This window comes from Oryzias latipes, chromosome 24 (genome assembly GCF_002234675.1).
Source record: "Oryzias latipes chromosome 24, ASM223467v1".
NCBI lineage: Eukaryota > Metazoa > Chordata > Actinopteri > Beloniformes > Adrianichthyidae > Oryzias > Oryzias latipes.
The window spans coordinates 2,251,525-2,266,385 of NC_019882.2; the positions used below are offsets into that span (position 1 = coordinate 2,251,525).

Here is a 14,861-nt window from a genome sequence, read left to right on the forward strand (position 1 = left end):
ATATGGGTGCTGTAGGTTTTTGGGTTGTCTGGGCTCGTGGAGGGTCGTAGAGAAGAGCCACTCCAATGAAAAGATGGTTTTTGGTGTTTCTGACATGTTCTTGGTGATGGAAGACATATCTAAAGAAAATTAAGCTCAAAATGGTGTTTCTGAGTATTTCTTTATTGAAATTGTTGTCGAGGAGGAGCAGATGCATTTAAAAGAGATCCTATTTGTGACGTAGAAAATACGCTGGGTAGGCCACAAGCTTCCGGCTCCACTTAACGGGTCTACATCATGCAAAATCAACTGTTTGGAGCTTTTCAGTGTATTATAAACATTAATTCCTCATGAAAATGACCCCAAAGAGGCTTTTTGATTAATTCGCACATCTCTGAGTACTCCTCTTAAAACCTGCGGTCTGAGCACCAGCCCCTCCTTGAAAACAAGTGAGTTCTCACATTGTGACATCACAAAGTGAGGAACAGCCCCTTCCAGGCAGAGTCTGTGCTGCCAGCCCCGCCCCCAAGCTAACACACACACACACACTTTATCTGTGGAGCTAGCGGTAATCGGCTGAATGCTTTCATTTTATATGCACATCCATCTTTGCAAATGTTCGGATGTTGTTCATTTTCTTTGGCGAAACGCAGACACGCTGCCGAGGCCGACTATAGGATGACATCTTGAAGTGGGCGGTACCCACACAGAGCGAAAGCTAATCGGGAAGCAAGCTGAGCATGTTTCATAAAAAATCGTTCTATTTTGTGCCAAAGGTATTATATGATCACATATATTGATATAGTTTACTCTTCAATGCTTAGGAAAAGCATGATACCTTTAACATAAAAAAATGTCATTAAGTTTTATCTTGAAAGCTACAAAGAAAGTTTTATTTTGAAACCCTGACTTGTGTCCGGTTCTCTGGCGTTTTCATGGGACACTGATGTGTCAACAAGAACTGCTGTGTAAAGGTTGCGTTGCGGTGCAGATGGATGGATGTCAGCTGCAGACGTGACGGAGGCGATGGAAACATTCCTATTGATTCATGACCGATCTGCAGAGACGCACCATAGACGAACCAATGGAAATCAGCCCCAAGGCTTATGTAGATTTTTGTATTGGTAGATGCCATTGACATGATTGTTGGAAAAATTCATACTTTTAATGAATTTGAATTTAGCTCGTTCGCTGGAGAAGCTTTGTGACCGGTTACTATACTGAGTAGAAAAAGAGGAGAAAACATGTTTCTCAGCTCTGCTGTCGTTGATGCTATAAACATCCGAGGGAACCTCTTGAGTAGCCATGACTGGCGACTTCTGTTGCAGCTAAATCCCTCCCTCGACTGTTGCTTGGCTACAGGAGCGTTGCTTCAGGCCGGGCATGATGGATTCTCTCACGATCATGATGTTGCATTCATTGCAAAAATCCAACTTTCTAACAGAGGGCAGTGAAATTACAGGAAAAAAAAGTCCAGACAAAAGCTTTGGTCTCCCTGGAGACGTGAAGAATAACGCAGACAGATAACCAGCAGATGCACGAGCAGCAAAACACTTCACCTACACTTTGACTTTTCAATTTCATCCTTTCTGTCGGAGGCTGTCAGGAGCCGGCTCCCCGAGGGCCGTGGGAGACGGGCGGCCAGAGAGAATGATATCCAAGAAGAGAGAAGAGGTGAAAAGGAAAGTTTTTCTGCTGTGTGAATCACAGGGACAAAGCCTGGAGAGAACATTGCTCCTTTTACCTCAGAGAATGGTCCTCCACTGTCTTTAACAAGGACAAAATTAGGTCTGGGTCTCTCAGCAAAACCACATTCCTCACACACACCAGGATAGTGCCGCTCCTCTTCACTATCATGCAGCCTAATAAGAAGATTACATTACTAAACCATGGAGCCATACAACTCCTGCTAATTCTTCTAACAAAGAATCATTTCATTGTGGATCAGAAACTGCAGCCATGGACAAAAGCGACTGACATAAGGTCTTCCTGTTGTGCTAATCTTTCTGTCCAAGTCATTTTATTGTGGCTGTTTGTGTTACATAAACCCAAAACGTCACGTGATCTTTGCAGATGGAGCAGTAATTCACATGCCATATGAGGCCCGAGCGTGACTGCGCCTCTCCTGCCCTCTCCCCAAACCACGTTAGCTACAGGACTTGTAAATATTTCCCGTATCTCTTGGAGAGGACCAACATTTGGGATTTTTTTTTACAACCGTCCAGAGTGAAAAATGGAATGAGAACCTGGTTGTTCTCAGATCTCATCAAACTGGGTCACAGAGAGACGGAAGTACCGCTGAAAGCGCGGTCATTTAGATGCAGTAAAAAAACAAACAAAAATCAACTATACAATTAATGTTTCCATGTAAGGATGAAGCTAACAAGCTGACAGTAGCTCCTCCCACATGCGATTTTGCCACCTGAATGGCGTTTGGTGTGAACCCAGCACTACACGCTGGGTTTTAGCCTTTTTATACCAAAGGTGCATCTTATAGTCTGGATAAACTTATATGTTTTCTTAGTTTTTCGTCTTTTTTATCGCAACTTTTACTCTGGAAAATACACAGTTTTACTCGTATTTTAATTATTTCATTTATCAACAAAGAAGAAGCCAATATTAATGAAGTCACCCTCTAATAGTGTTAAAGGACTTTGGGCTTTTTGCTAGAAAGCTTAAACTTTAAAGGCAACAAAGAACCTGCATCTTCTATTCTGGTGGAAAAAAAAAACCCTGGAAAGCTTCTTGTTATGGATCTGAACCATAAAGGGTTATTTTACAAATCCAAACTTTTTCCAAATTGCAGTGAATTCATAAGATTACACAATGAACACTGGAGATAAACTGGGTTTGACCTTCAAACTGCAAAGTAACATTTCTGTTCCAGCTCAGACGTACGTGGCTGGACGGCATCCTGAATCCAGTGGCAGATTTTTCCCCTTCGGACCGATCGAGGTGGCAGATTCAGGCTGGAAGTGCTCACAGACAAGGTCACAAATTGAACTGCGTGAGGGAATTGATGCAAGAAGTAATTAGAGAAGATTTGCAGGTTTCTATTGCAGCTTCTCTGCAAGGTATCCAATGTGAGCTCTGCAGCAAACAGCTCTTCAGGCTGTGATCAGCATCAAACACCAAAATAGCTCTGGTTTTATTCCGTGTTTTGCAGATAATGATAATGAAGTCACTAGTGTCTCAAATAATTTGATCAAAATTAGCAAGAATGTTTTTATTTATCACTCAAATGGGAATATCATCTTTTGATCATTTTTTTCTTTGTTTTTTAGCCCCCAAATAAGGAAAAACCTATGTTGTTTTCTAGGACATAGTTTCTGCAGAGCGGTACTATTTTATTAGAAATTCCCCTCTGAGCTGTGGACAGTTCTGTTGGCATGTAGCAACCCCACCCCCCCTTCCTCTTTATTTGCACCTTGTCCCGCGTGCTTACAGTCTCTCACAACCCTGAGATAACATTACTGGTGCCACAAAAAAAAAAGGCGAGCGACATCAGAGCTATCCAGACGTACAGTAGAAATCCAGATTCCAGCTCAGACGAGGGAAACGAAGACGTTCATGGATCTATTTGTCTGTAAGTGGATTCATCAGAATGGAGCAGAGCACAGAGGTTGTGGTGCGCCCAGCTTAGTTTCTATGTCACAAAAACAATCTTTTTCTAAACTACCGTTCTTTTGTCCGACAAATCCGATCGATTCACAACGATTTGTTTGAAAGAAATATTCAATTTTAAGTTTAATTTTCTTTATAGATGTCCTTCATTAGAAATGTGGCACAAGAACACAAGAGTGTGTCTTTAATTGGTATCTTTAAGTTGCCTCTGGGTAAACGTGTGTGGTTGTGACTGACCTTTGCCAAAGCAGTGGCTGGGATAGGCTCCAGCAACCCCATGGATTTCAGAACCCCAGTTTATCAAGAGCTTCCCATCTAACATGACAGCACACAAGTCAACGTTTACCAACTGATCACTGAAATTATAGAAATATACAAAATAATTTGATGACGTTTTCCACAGAAATTTAGGCCGATTTTACTTCCTCTTTTATGTTTTTATACTTTTTTGTTTACTTGTCCTGTCCAACAGCTGGTCAAACAGATAGAGCTAAAGGCGTCTTGTGTTTTATAGACTTTACTGTTATAATAGGAGGTTAAATATCTAAGGACACACTACTGTAGGAGTACATTTGCATAAACCCCTTTTGTATTTGAGGCTAAACCGTATTTATATTAATTATGTTTGCCTAGATTTCTTGTTGGACCGGACAGAAAAGAGTAGAGAGACACTTTTGGGAGTAACTCAGAAAATCCTGTAGGGGATCTTGAAAGGTGGATGAGCTCCAGAGCTTGGAGATTCACTCCAAGATATCTTCAGTTGTGGTTAACTCGGCTGCTGTTTATGCACCTCCAGCGTTTGTTTGTTTTCTAGCCTGCAGCTCCAAACTGAAGTAAACACTGAAGAAAACCCAAGATAAACAACATTAAAATCCACACTCATTTTCCCCAAAGATAAAACAAATAAAGATGTGCATTAAGCTCATAAAAATATGCGCGTTCCACCCTGAGATGTCTACGGAGATGCAGGCCCTCCCTTCCGGCCACTAAATTACACAAGCCAATAATAAAATAGAGAGGTTTGTTCTCTGAGGGCTCCGTTTCCACCGAGCACTTCAGCGTTACGTAACAGTCATCTTCTTGTACAGAAGCTCTTCTGACAAACACACGTCAGTGTTTCCGTCCCTTCGCCTTGCCTTAGTCTGACCCCTTGGTCCCGAACGAGACCCGGACAGTCCTACACACCGAGGCGGACGACCACATGCAGAAAACATGGACCAGAACAAAGCTGCTGAAAGAGGAAGAAGCAACATTCCAGCTGTTTATCTAGTCATCTGATCTGGCCAGCGAGTCATGTGTTGGAGCTGAGTAAGAGGCTTGGCAGGCTAAGGTTAGCCTGCAGTACTCTGTTTGCTTTGCCGTTTTCACTCTTTCTTCAACATGGCAATTTGGTTTTGCGGGAAATAAGCAAACCCTCATCTGCGATAAACAGAAAAGACAGGAAAAAATAAATATATACTTTTTATTTCTGTTTTGGAGTTCATAAACCAGGAATGCATCAACAATCTGATCACATTTGAGGATTTAAATGACTAGATAAATAAATACTAACTGTAGTAAAAGGCGTAACTTGCTGACATAAAGGGATAAAGACCCACTAAGTCTCATAATAAAGCGGTATTCTCTCTACTATTGGCCTTGCTGGTAATAATAGGTATCCAGGGAGGATGGTGCAAAGTCAAGTTTTTCATTCTGGAGCGAAGGTCAACAGTTTAATTGGAAGTGCAAATTGCGTTCACATGTAATCCCAACGTGGATTGGGTGAAGTGAGTGTGAGCGTTTACCGGTAGGAGGAGGAAGGTTAGCGGCGACATGATTTTGGACTTGCACGTGTCACTAAATCTTCCTCGCTAAAGTGGGAGTCTCCTGTCATGTGCGCCTGAATCCATGAAGTCTTAGGAAAGAGTCAATATTGACTTGGTGACTGCAGCTCCCATCTGCTGGAGTTACAGGAGGCATCTCCCCCCCGTCTGCTTCGGTTTCAGTGTTTGCCTGCAGACCAAGACGATCCTGTCATTGGATTCGCCCTGCAGCCGCATTTCCCCTCGCAGTGAAGACACAAAAAGAATAAAACCGGTGCAGCTGTATTTCCCTGCCATCCGTCTGAACCTGTAAAAACACACTTTTGTGAAGGAGGTGTGGGAGCCCACGCAGCTGAGTGGACGGGAGGAGCTCATCAGCGCTGAGAGCAGACGCTGACACACAGCCAGCGTCATGGGCCAGTGGAACAGAGCATCCACCACGAGACGGTGTTGGTGCCTCTGGAACCTGTCGGATTTTTGATTTGGACTTGACAACAAAAAGAGAGATTCTCCATCTTTTACATAAACTGCATAAACAGGAGTCCTTCCTTTTAAAATTTAAAATATTATAAAATTATCTTATTAAAGAAAGAACAAAACTAAGAAAATGGAAAAAGGGACAATGTTATGAAAGGGTAATAAAGGCTGTCTTTACACAGAATAAATGAGTTACAATACAATACAAACAATGAAATCTGTTCTCACAGGAGTAATAAATAAAACCCATGTATAACAGGTTAGATAAAAAGAGTTTCTTTGGAGTCTTAATTGATAAATCACTTAATCTATCTTGAACGTTTCCAATTTCAGATTCAAACTTTATCTATAAAGCTCTTTTCAGCAACACCAAGTGCTTTTTGTTTTATTAAAAATAAAATCATAAAACACACAAAACACCCTCAACCCTCCCGACCCCTCGCACCCAACAAAATGAAACATGAAATGAATAAAACTCAAAGTGTAAATGGAAATAGGAACCAACGCGGAAACGTGAGGAAGTGATATTTTGGAGAAGTGTCCACGCCAGAGACCGACCCAATCACAGAGGATGTCCCCATGGATCAAGGCAAGCACCCAGACTTGGAATATCCCACAGCAACAACAACCCTGTTCCATGAGAATGGTCGTCTAAAACCTCCGTTTGGTCCTGGTTAAGCCAAAAGGAATTCTCTGCTGTCCCTGACTTTAAGTCTAAAATACAGTTTAAAAATATGATGACTGACTCTTCGTCATCAGGTGTGACAGCGATGTAGAGTTGGGTGACGTCCCCAAGTGGCAGCATGAATACATTAAAAAGTAGTGGTCCTACAACTGATCCTTGGGAAACCCCACAATTGGCTTCAGAGGCCTTTGAGGAGAATGTATCCATGCTTACATAAAATTGGAGTAACATCAGTTAAGAACGGTACCAGAGAGGCCCAAACTTCTAGCCTGTTAAGTAAAATATTGTGATCTACTGTATCAAATGCTGCGCTCCGATCCAGAAGCATCAGGACTGAGTAATATCATAAACTATTTTCACATGGGCTGTTTCTGTACTCTTTGTGGTTTGTCAAAATCAGCGACACGGGGGTCAACGTCTCGTTAGGAGACTTTGTTGGCCATGAAAAGGCTGAAAGATATATCTGTAGCTCAACACCAGTCGGACAGAACCGTAGAAGCCGCTCGGATGAGCCAGAAATGTGGTCCAGTTTTAGAACTTTTCATTTCTGTGGTTTGTCCTAAAACCAAATTTATACTTTTAAAAGATATCACTTTTATTTAAAAACTCACTTATTTAGATAAATACAACTTTCTTTGATCATTTGACTTAAAAATGGTAAGTTGGATACTGGTCGATGATTATTAAGGTTTTTAGGATCCAAGACATTCCAAACCAGCCATCTTAGTAATCGTGTTTTTTTTTAAGATCCCACCAACTGCTGTAGTTTTATCTCAATCTTCCATTTCCTGAACAGTACTGGAGGTATTGGAGTGTTGAAAACAGCACTTATGGAGGCCTGGACCTTCTTTGAAAATGTCTTCAAACTGGGGCAATCCCAGACTTTTTTTTTCTTTTTAATAAAGCGTTTGTTTGATGTCTATGGCTCTTTTACCTCATTTAAGCCATCTTTAATTGGCAGCATGCTCTTTTTGCACGTAGTTTACACAGCAGATGCGCTCCCGTAAAGTGACACTTCATGCGCCTGGGTGCAGCCTGGAGTGACTGTCAACATCCATCATTTCTATGAATGTCAAGGTCTGCAAACGCCACTGAGGGCGGTGCAGACGTCCAGAGCGCCGGATCGATGCAAATATTTGCGCTGGGAGTTGAGCTGTGTTGACTCTCCTCTGCTGCAAAACCTGAAGTGTGACTTCTGCTAATATTTTTATCTGATCAGCCAAAACACACATGAATACTGGGAGGAGAGAATTCCCATTTGAATGAATAAATCTAGATAAACAAACTAATATAAATAAAGAAAGGTAAGCTGGAGCTTTGGGAAAGTTAAGGGGGGGGGGGGGGGGCATAGTCTTAGGATGAGCTTTTATTTTGACAGTTTAAAAAATAAAACATGTAAAATTAACCTGAAACAAATTCTGAGATGATTTATCATTATTGTAAATCATGAAAAAGAAAAAAACTATATTAGAAAGAATGTATTACTTTTTTCCCCTTATATATATATATTTATATGTATATCAAACAGATAATTTTTGAATAAAACCACTTACTCCACCTGGAGTAAGAATAAGCAAAAAATAATAAGAATAAGACATTTTTGATTTGCATGTTTAGGATTTAAATTCATTTTTAACGCTTCATTCCTTTATGATCTTTCTTTTAGCAGTATTATGTACTAAAGTAATTTATCCACCTTTGTGATTTCGGGAAAATATCAGTACAAATATTCCTGACTGGTCTTGACAAGTACCGGTAAATCCATTTTCTAGGTTTTTCTTGCAGAATAATAAATTTTTTATATTTATAAAATCTATTATTTTTACGAAACCTTTTACTTATTTTGTAAGAAAGTACAAATAAATCTAACAAGTTTTACTTTTATTGTGAAAACTTAAAAGTTAAAAATGCAATTATAGTAATTTCTCTCTTTTAGAGTAAATATATCCAAAAAATAATCCATATTTAATTCAGTCTAGAGTTTGATTTTATATCAGGGATCTTTAAAAGTAAAAATTAAATTTTATTTTAGTTTTTCTGTTGCTGTATAAAAGGCATTACGAGGGCTGAGTTTTATTTTGAAGTTCTGCACAAATGACAATGATTTCCTGTTTGCAGTCCAGTTTTTAAAAACCCTTTAAGGAGGTTTTCAGAGGTCTTTTGCAGAGACTTCTGGGACATTTCCTGGGCTCTGACTTTTTGAAATTGTTGATTCAGACACAGAATCCAGAAACAACCTTAAAGAAAAACTCATTAATATGGCATCCCACAGGGTTCAATATTTAAACCTTTGTTTTTCACATTTTGCTTATTGATTTGTTTAAGACATTAATAAACATCGCCTACATTTTCCAGGGAGGGTTCATCCTATAATTAAAAAAACAAACAAAAAAATGTATTTAATAAATATGTTTTCACTACTAAACACATGATTGGAATCATTTTGGGGGGATGTTGTTTGATTCCAGGCATTCAGCAAAAAAATGCTGTAATTCTCTGATGAACTAATAAAAATATTATAATGCTGTTAGTGATGTTATTTATAGTAATAGTTAAAATTGTATTTCATGATGACTGTTTGACCCTCTTAATATTATCATCCGAAAACATTTAATAACTGAAAAAATGATATTGCCAGAACTTGATGTTTGAAATCTAACAATTTTTACGGCAGAAAAGTGACATTTTAGGATCTACAGTTTAATCCAACATACAATGACTAAACCAAACGATTCGATTTTCCATGACAACAGGACCTTACAGTCATTACTGGAGGTTGTCAGGTCAGCAAAATGCAGAAAACCAAGAGGTAAACAGGAGAATAAAATGGGAAAACCCAGAAATGTGGCTGAGGGGAGACAAAAAAAAATGAACAAAAGTGGCTGGAATGGAAATATTAGGAAAATCAATACATCCGATCTTCTTTTCACGATCACTAAATCTTTCGTTCTTGCATGAAATCAGATTTTCTCAAATCCCTGTTCTTTGGGGTGACGCCCGGATCCGATCAGACAGACGTTTTAGGTCAAGTTAAGCCAAAAACCTGGTTGTGAAAACAGCCCGAGCTCTCAGCTTCAACGGTCTTCGTGGAAGCAACGACTCGTCCGTCTCTGAAAACACAACTAGACGGGATTTACTAAAGGCGGTTCCGCATTTCTGCAAAGTTTCCCTCACAGAAAGACTAAAACAGCTAAAAAAAAGAGCCGAATCTTTATCAACCACAGAAAAGTCTTTGCTCTGGTTACCATCGAGTCGTAGAACGGATTCAAAGCCCTGCTGTTCATAAATCACAGACAGGGAAGTACCAAGGACTTCCTGCAAACGTTTCAGCAGAGTAACATCCCCCTAAAGACAGAAGTCTGCATGTTTGACCTGCAGGAAGAATCCAAAGCTGGTTTCTGTTTTGCAAACCGTTGAATCAGACTCGAGGGACGGGAACTGAACCGTATCGACGGGAAGAACCAAACTGTCAATGAAATGAAATTATTGGGCCCAACAGAAGCAGATCTAAGGATTCATGGAGTTACCGACACTCAAATAACGTCAGCTATACTCCCAGCTTAGCGAGGACGACATAAATGAAAAGGATGCCGTTGAATTATCTCCCTGCTAACTGAAGCGAAAAGGTTCATGAATTCTTCCAAATATTATTTTAGTTTATGGGAAAAAAAAAGATCCAATGTGCCTGTAGGAATAAGAACTGCATGGTTGTTTATTGTGGACAAAAGCTGAATCCCAACATTCAGAAAGAGTTTATTCTGCTATTTATTATTGATGCAACACTTCAATTTCTCCACGATTCAGTTCAAAACCTCAAATTTTGGGTCACGGTTTTGTTTCAGTGTGAAACGTGTCTATTACAAAACAACAACTAACTAAAATGTCAGCAATGAGAAAAGACCTTTAAAGTCCCACTCCGATCATCTTCTCATCTGTTTTAAAGCATTTCCAGTGGTCTTTCCATTAGGATTATGAGGTTTTTAGGCTAAATCAAAAACGTCTGTCGTATTTTAGGACATAGTTTCTGCAGGGCGGCAGGAGTTCATTAGAAATTCACCTCTGGCCACGCACCCCAGGTTACTGTCGGGGTGGAGTGGACAGGCCGAATGGGTTTGAAGAGTTAAAGTCCCCCCTGGAGGAGCGGTGAGCTGCAGACACAGCCGCACTCTGGAACCATTTGGTGGTTCAACCCCCCATTCCAACCCCTCAATGCTGAGTGTCAAGCAGGGAGGCATTGGGTCCAATTTTTAGAGTCCTTGGTATGACTCGGCCTGGACCTTCCAGTCACAGGGCGGACACTCTTCCACAAGGCCACTGAGATGGTAAGAAAAGGAACGTTACATTTAGGAGGCAGCGTATAAATGGAGCGTGGAGGACATAAAGGCCGGAGAGCAGGCCGCTGATCCTCTGTAGATCAATCTGCACAACACAAATGACCTGAATGTTCCAGATCCAAATCTGTTTCATTACACAGAGCTCACAGTCAAGTAGCTACTTTCAATAAGAAGTCTATGGTTGTGTCCAAATTCCTTCCTTACTCACTATATAGTGCGTTCGCAAATTTGTATTGCTGTCCGAATCTACCATTCCAAAATCCAGTGCCCTGGAAATTTCCCAGAAGTACTTGCAGAAAAACAAGTGTGCATCGATGCTCACTAGATCAGCGGATATAGACCATAATGCATTGTGTCGGAGCAATTTTTGCCCAAAAAATGTATTTAAATGTATTTTCTAATGAACCATCAATGTTTCTATCTTAAGAAGACAGTGGACTCATAAATAATCGTCGCAAAATGCTCATTTCAATTAGATTTTAATGACGTCATGTACGCCGTTAAAAAAAAAAAAAGTAGTGAGCGTGGTGCTTTGAAAATCCAGGGCTCCACATAGTGCAGGACTATATCGTTTTTAGTAGTTAGGGGTTAGGGAGGGAATTCGGACACAATCTGTGTAAACAGGCGTTCCGGCCACGGATGAAAAAAATACTCAAAACTTTGAATTTTTTTATAAATATTCTCCATCAGCAGAAAATACCACAAGAACAAGCTAAAAACACAATTTTCATCACAGTGGGTCTTTCCGTTTGACTTAAAACAAAGTTAAAGATGTTGAATTTAGCAAAACACACGCGTGTGACACTTTTAATGTGAACACATATAGTAGCGATGCAACAACCTACTCTCCCTACAGTCCGGTTTGAAGGTGTAACATCCCTCTGAGAGATGGTGAACTTATCACGGCATCAGTTTTATTTAAAAAAATTCAAACTCAAACGTGAAAAATAAATAGAACTTGTGGTTAATTAATGTCTACCGCACCCCGTAGAAATGCTGAAAATGTGCTGCTTCGTTTGTCAAATGAGCGGCTGGAGGCAAGTGAAAATTAATCAGACAAAGCCTTCCTGCTCCGAGTTAATAATCTGGAGGACACGATTATAACAGAGCACGTTACGGAGAGCAATCACGTGTCAATTTCATTACACCGTCAGGTCTGTGTGCAGGGACGCGGCGGCGGCAGATCTGCAAACGCTGCAAATGGAACTCAATGATGCAGAGTAAAACCAGCCTTGTTGCTTCTTTTTATTATTCACTACAAATCCAATAAAGGCGTGTGTTATCTCCAGATCGCAGTACAGCTGCTTTGCAGTGTAAAACCCTCAGGAGCAGAACGTGCGTTCTTTAACGAGGCCTCCTCAGTGCCGGAGCAAGACGGAGCTCAGCCAGGAAGGAGACGTGAGGATCCCCTTTGTTCGTCTGCAAACGCCACCTCAGAATTTAGGCGGTTTGTTTGGAGGACGTAATGAACCATTTCATCAATCGGTTTAATGGAGTCCAGGTTATTAACGTGCAAGTATGCGCCAGATGGTCTTCAGAATGGAAACTGGCACTATTTTTAGGTTCTGTCGGGCCAAAACCCGAGCAGAACTGAGTATAAAAACACAACAGAAGAACTCACCAGTTCAGCATCCGTTCTGTTCAGAGGGAGAAGCTCATGTCTTCGCCTGCAGAGACAAAAAAGGACAGAATGTAAGAAGAGACTTTTATAAATCACGAAGGCTTGAGTATGGACTTATTTGGCCAAGGTCTAAAACCATCTAAAATACGGCAAGAAGGTTTACGCGCATACCACAGACCGCGACTCCTTCCCTTCAAAAGGAATAAAATATGACACCCGGAGGAGGCAGAGCTGTCCGGGGCTTGAAATTCTCAACGTGCTACCACAATATTAGACGCCTCTGTTTGCCCTTTTTTCTTTCTGATTGTTGGAGTTCCTGCATAAAGAGAGCTGCTGGAGACCCTCACCCAGAGGGTTTTGCTCATCAACGTATCGAAGGTTCCACGAGTGCGAAGAAAAAGCGTGATCCAGATATGCAGCTGTCAATTTCCCAAACCTAGCTGCATCGCTGCTGTGCGTTAGAAATATGAGCCACAGCTACAGTTCTTTTAGGATGGAGAGATGAGGCAGCATCAGTTCTTTTTACAAAAAAAGGTTTGATTCCTGATTCTTGATTCCACCTTCCTGTCATGTTTTCCTACTGGTTAGCACGAAATAGGTCTTAGAGTAGATACCGATCAATTCACATCCAAAAACTCTCTGGCATTACAATTTGGAGATTTTGTGGTGCTTCGTTCACGCCGGGCTCCGACACGTGCGTTCCAGCGGCCGCTTCCAATGAAAGCACAGGTATATGTGCGGTCCAGGATTCCTTGTTTTGCGTTCATGTGTCGTTCTATGGTCTACGCACACATTCCCAGGTAAGTTCGGTCGAAACTGACCAACCAGGAACTCGGATTTGGTAATGACTTATGGATAGCGTTCCTTTTGATTCACAGAAGTGCCAATTGTTTGAAATTCAGTTGTTGGACAACTGCGACTACATGTGTTAGTATCAGGTAGCGACAGTCCAGTGTGAGCTGTATGATAATTCGGCGCGTTCTTGAACACACCACACACCCGGTGTGACAAAAGACCTTCATTCATTTTTTTGTGTAGTTGGTATTTACAGGTAAAAACCTCTTTTTGTGGTCATCTGATTATGTTTCTGTCGTCTGGAACTATTCGTAAAAATGATCATTTCATTACCAAATAAAGGTAACGATAATAAAGTCTGTGTGAAATGTACAGATTGTGTATAAATGTGCTTTTTAATGGCTCCTTTTTCATCAGCAAAACGTGTTCTGTAACCTGTAGCTTACAGCCCAAACTGAACAGAGTTTCTAGACTCATCAACAATGCAACTTTTATTTATTCTGCAATGACTGGGACCTACCCAGAATGCTTTGCAGCTCGCAGTTCTCTTTCTCACTGTGAAACTGTGAGCACTTTTTGGTTGGAAATGATCATTTAACCTCCTGACGGATATGACGCGTATTAACGTTTTCCCGACGCCTTCCTTCTTGAACCTTTATTCTCCAGATCAAAGTGATTCTTCTGGATTAACTTTTCATTCCTGGAAATCTTCTAGAAGTTTCTACGCAGTGTTTCTGCACACCCTGTGATCAGATGTGACGACCAGCTCGTCACTTTAGAAACCTTTTTAGTAAATGCTGTAAACTCACATTGCTTTATTCCTGTGACACACAAAATGAACTAAACTACTCTGACCTGTGCAGCAGCAAAGTCTACGTTTCTGACTCCAACTCCTAACTTTGAATCTCACTTTGGTTGATTTCACTGACCCCTGAAGCAACTGTGGAGAACGGAAGCAGCCAAAATTCCCACAATTTTAAGAAAAAAAATCCATAAAAATGATATATTTTACAAATATTATTTTAATAATGCCAGATATTGATAGGTCTACTGTCATATGTAACTCTTAAGTTTTTATAGATTCCTTTGAATAAAAGATTTTATTTGGTATTGTTTTTGCATGTTTGAAAAAAAGAATGGCTTACAAAAACAAAAGAAGATGCACATCTGTCGTGTTTGTTTGGTTCTTCCACATCGATCCGTCTGTGTGCTCTCTGCACATGGAGTGTTTGTTTCTGACAGCCAATTTCCAGAGTGTGAAGAGAAAAAAACTGTGACATTACCATACAAAAATCTGTCTAATCTAGAAAAAAGTGAGGCGGATTAAGCAAAGCCATTTTTTTTTTACAATCCCAACATCAACAATATTGTCCAACTGATCCCCTTAAATGAACACCTTCTACTTATAAACTAAACAATAAAAGCCTCATTTAAAAAGTTAAATAATAACATTAACTTACAAAAGACACTTTTTTTAAACACTAATAAATAACTAAAAACACATTTAGCATTTTAAAAATAATGATTGCCTCTGAACTGTAACC

At 40.3% G+C, this 14,861-nt stretch overlaps 1 protein-coding gene across 2 annotated transcripts in view; it reads right to left on the reverse strand.

Moving 5' to 3' along the window:
- Positions 1–14,861, reverse strand: part of plcb4 (phospholipase C beta 4) — a 69,813-nt gene that overhangs the window by 54,151 nt on the left and 801 nt on the right. For both annotated transcript variants that reach the window (XM_004083333.4, XM_011491427.3), the window contains exon 2: positions 12,523–12,568. The gene's annotated coding sequence lies outside the window, so the exon portion shown is untranslated. The remainder of the gene's footprint in view (positions 1–12,522; positions 12,569–14,861) is intronic.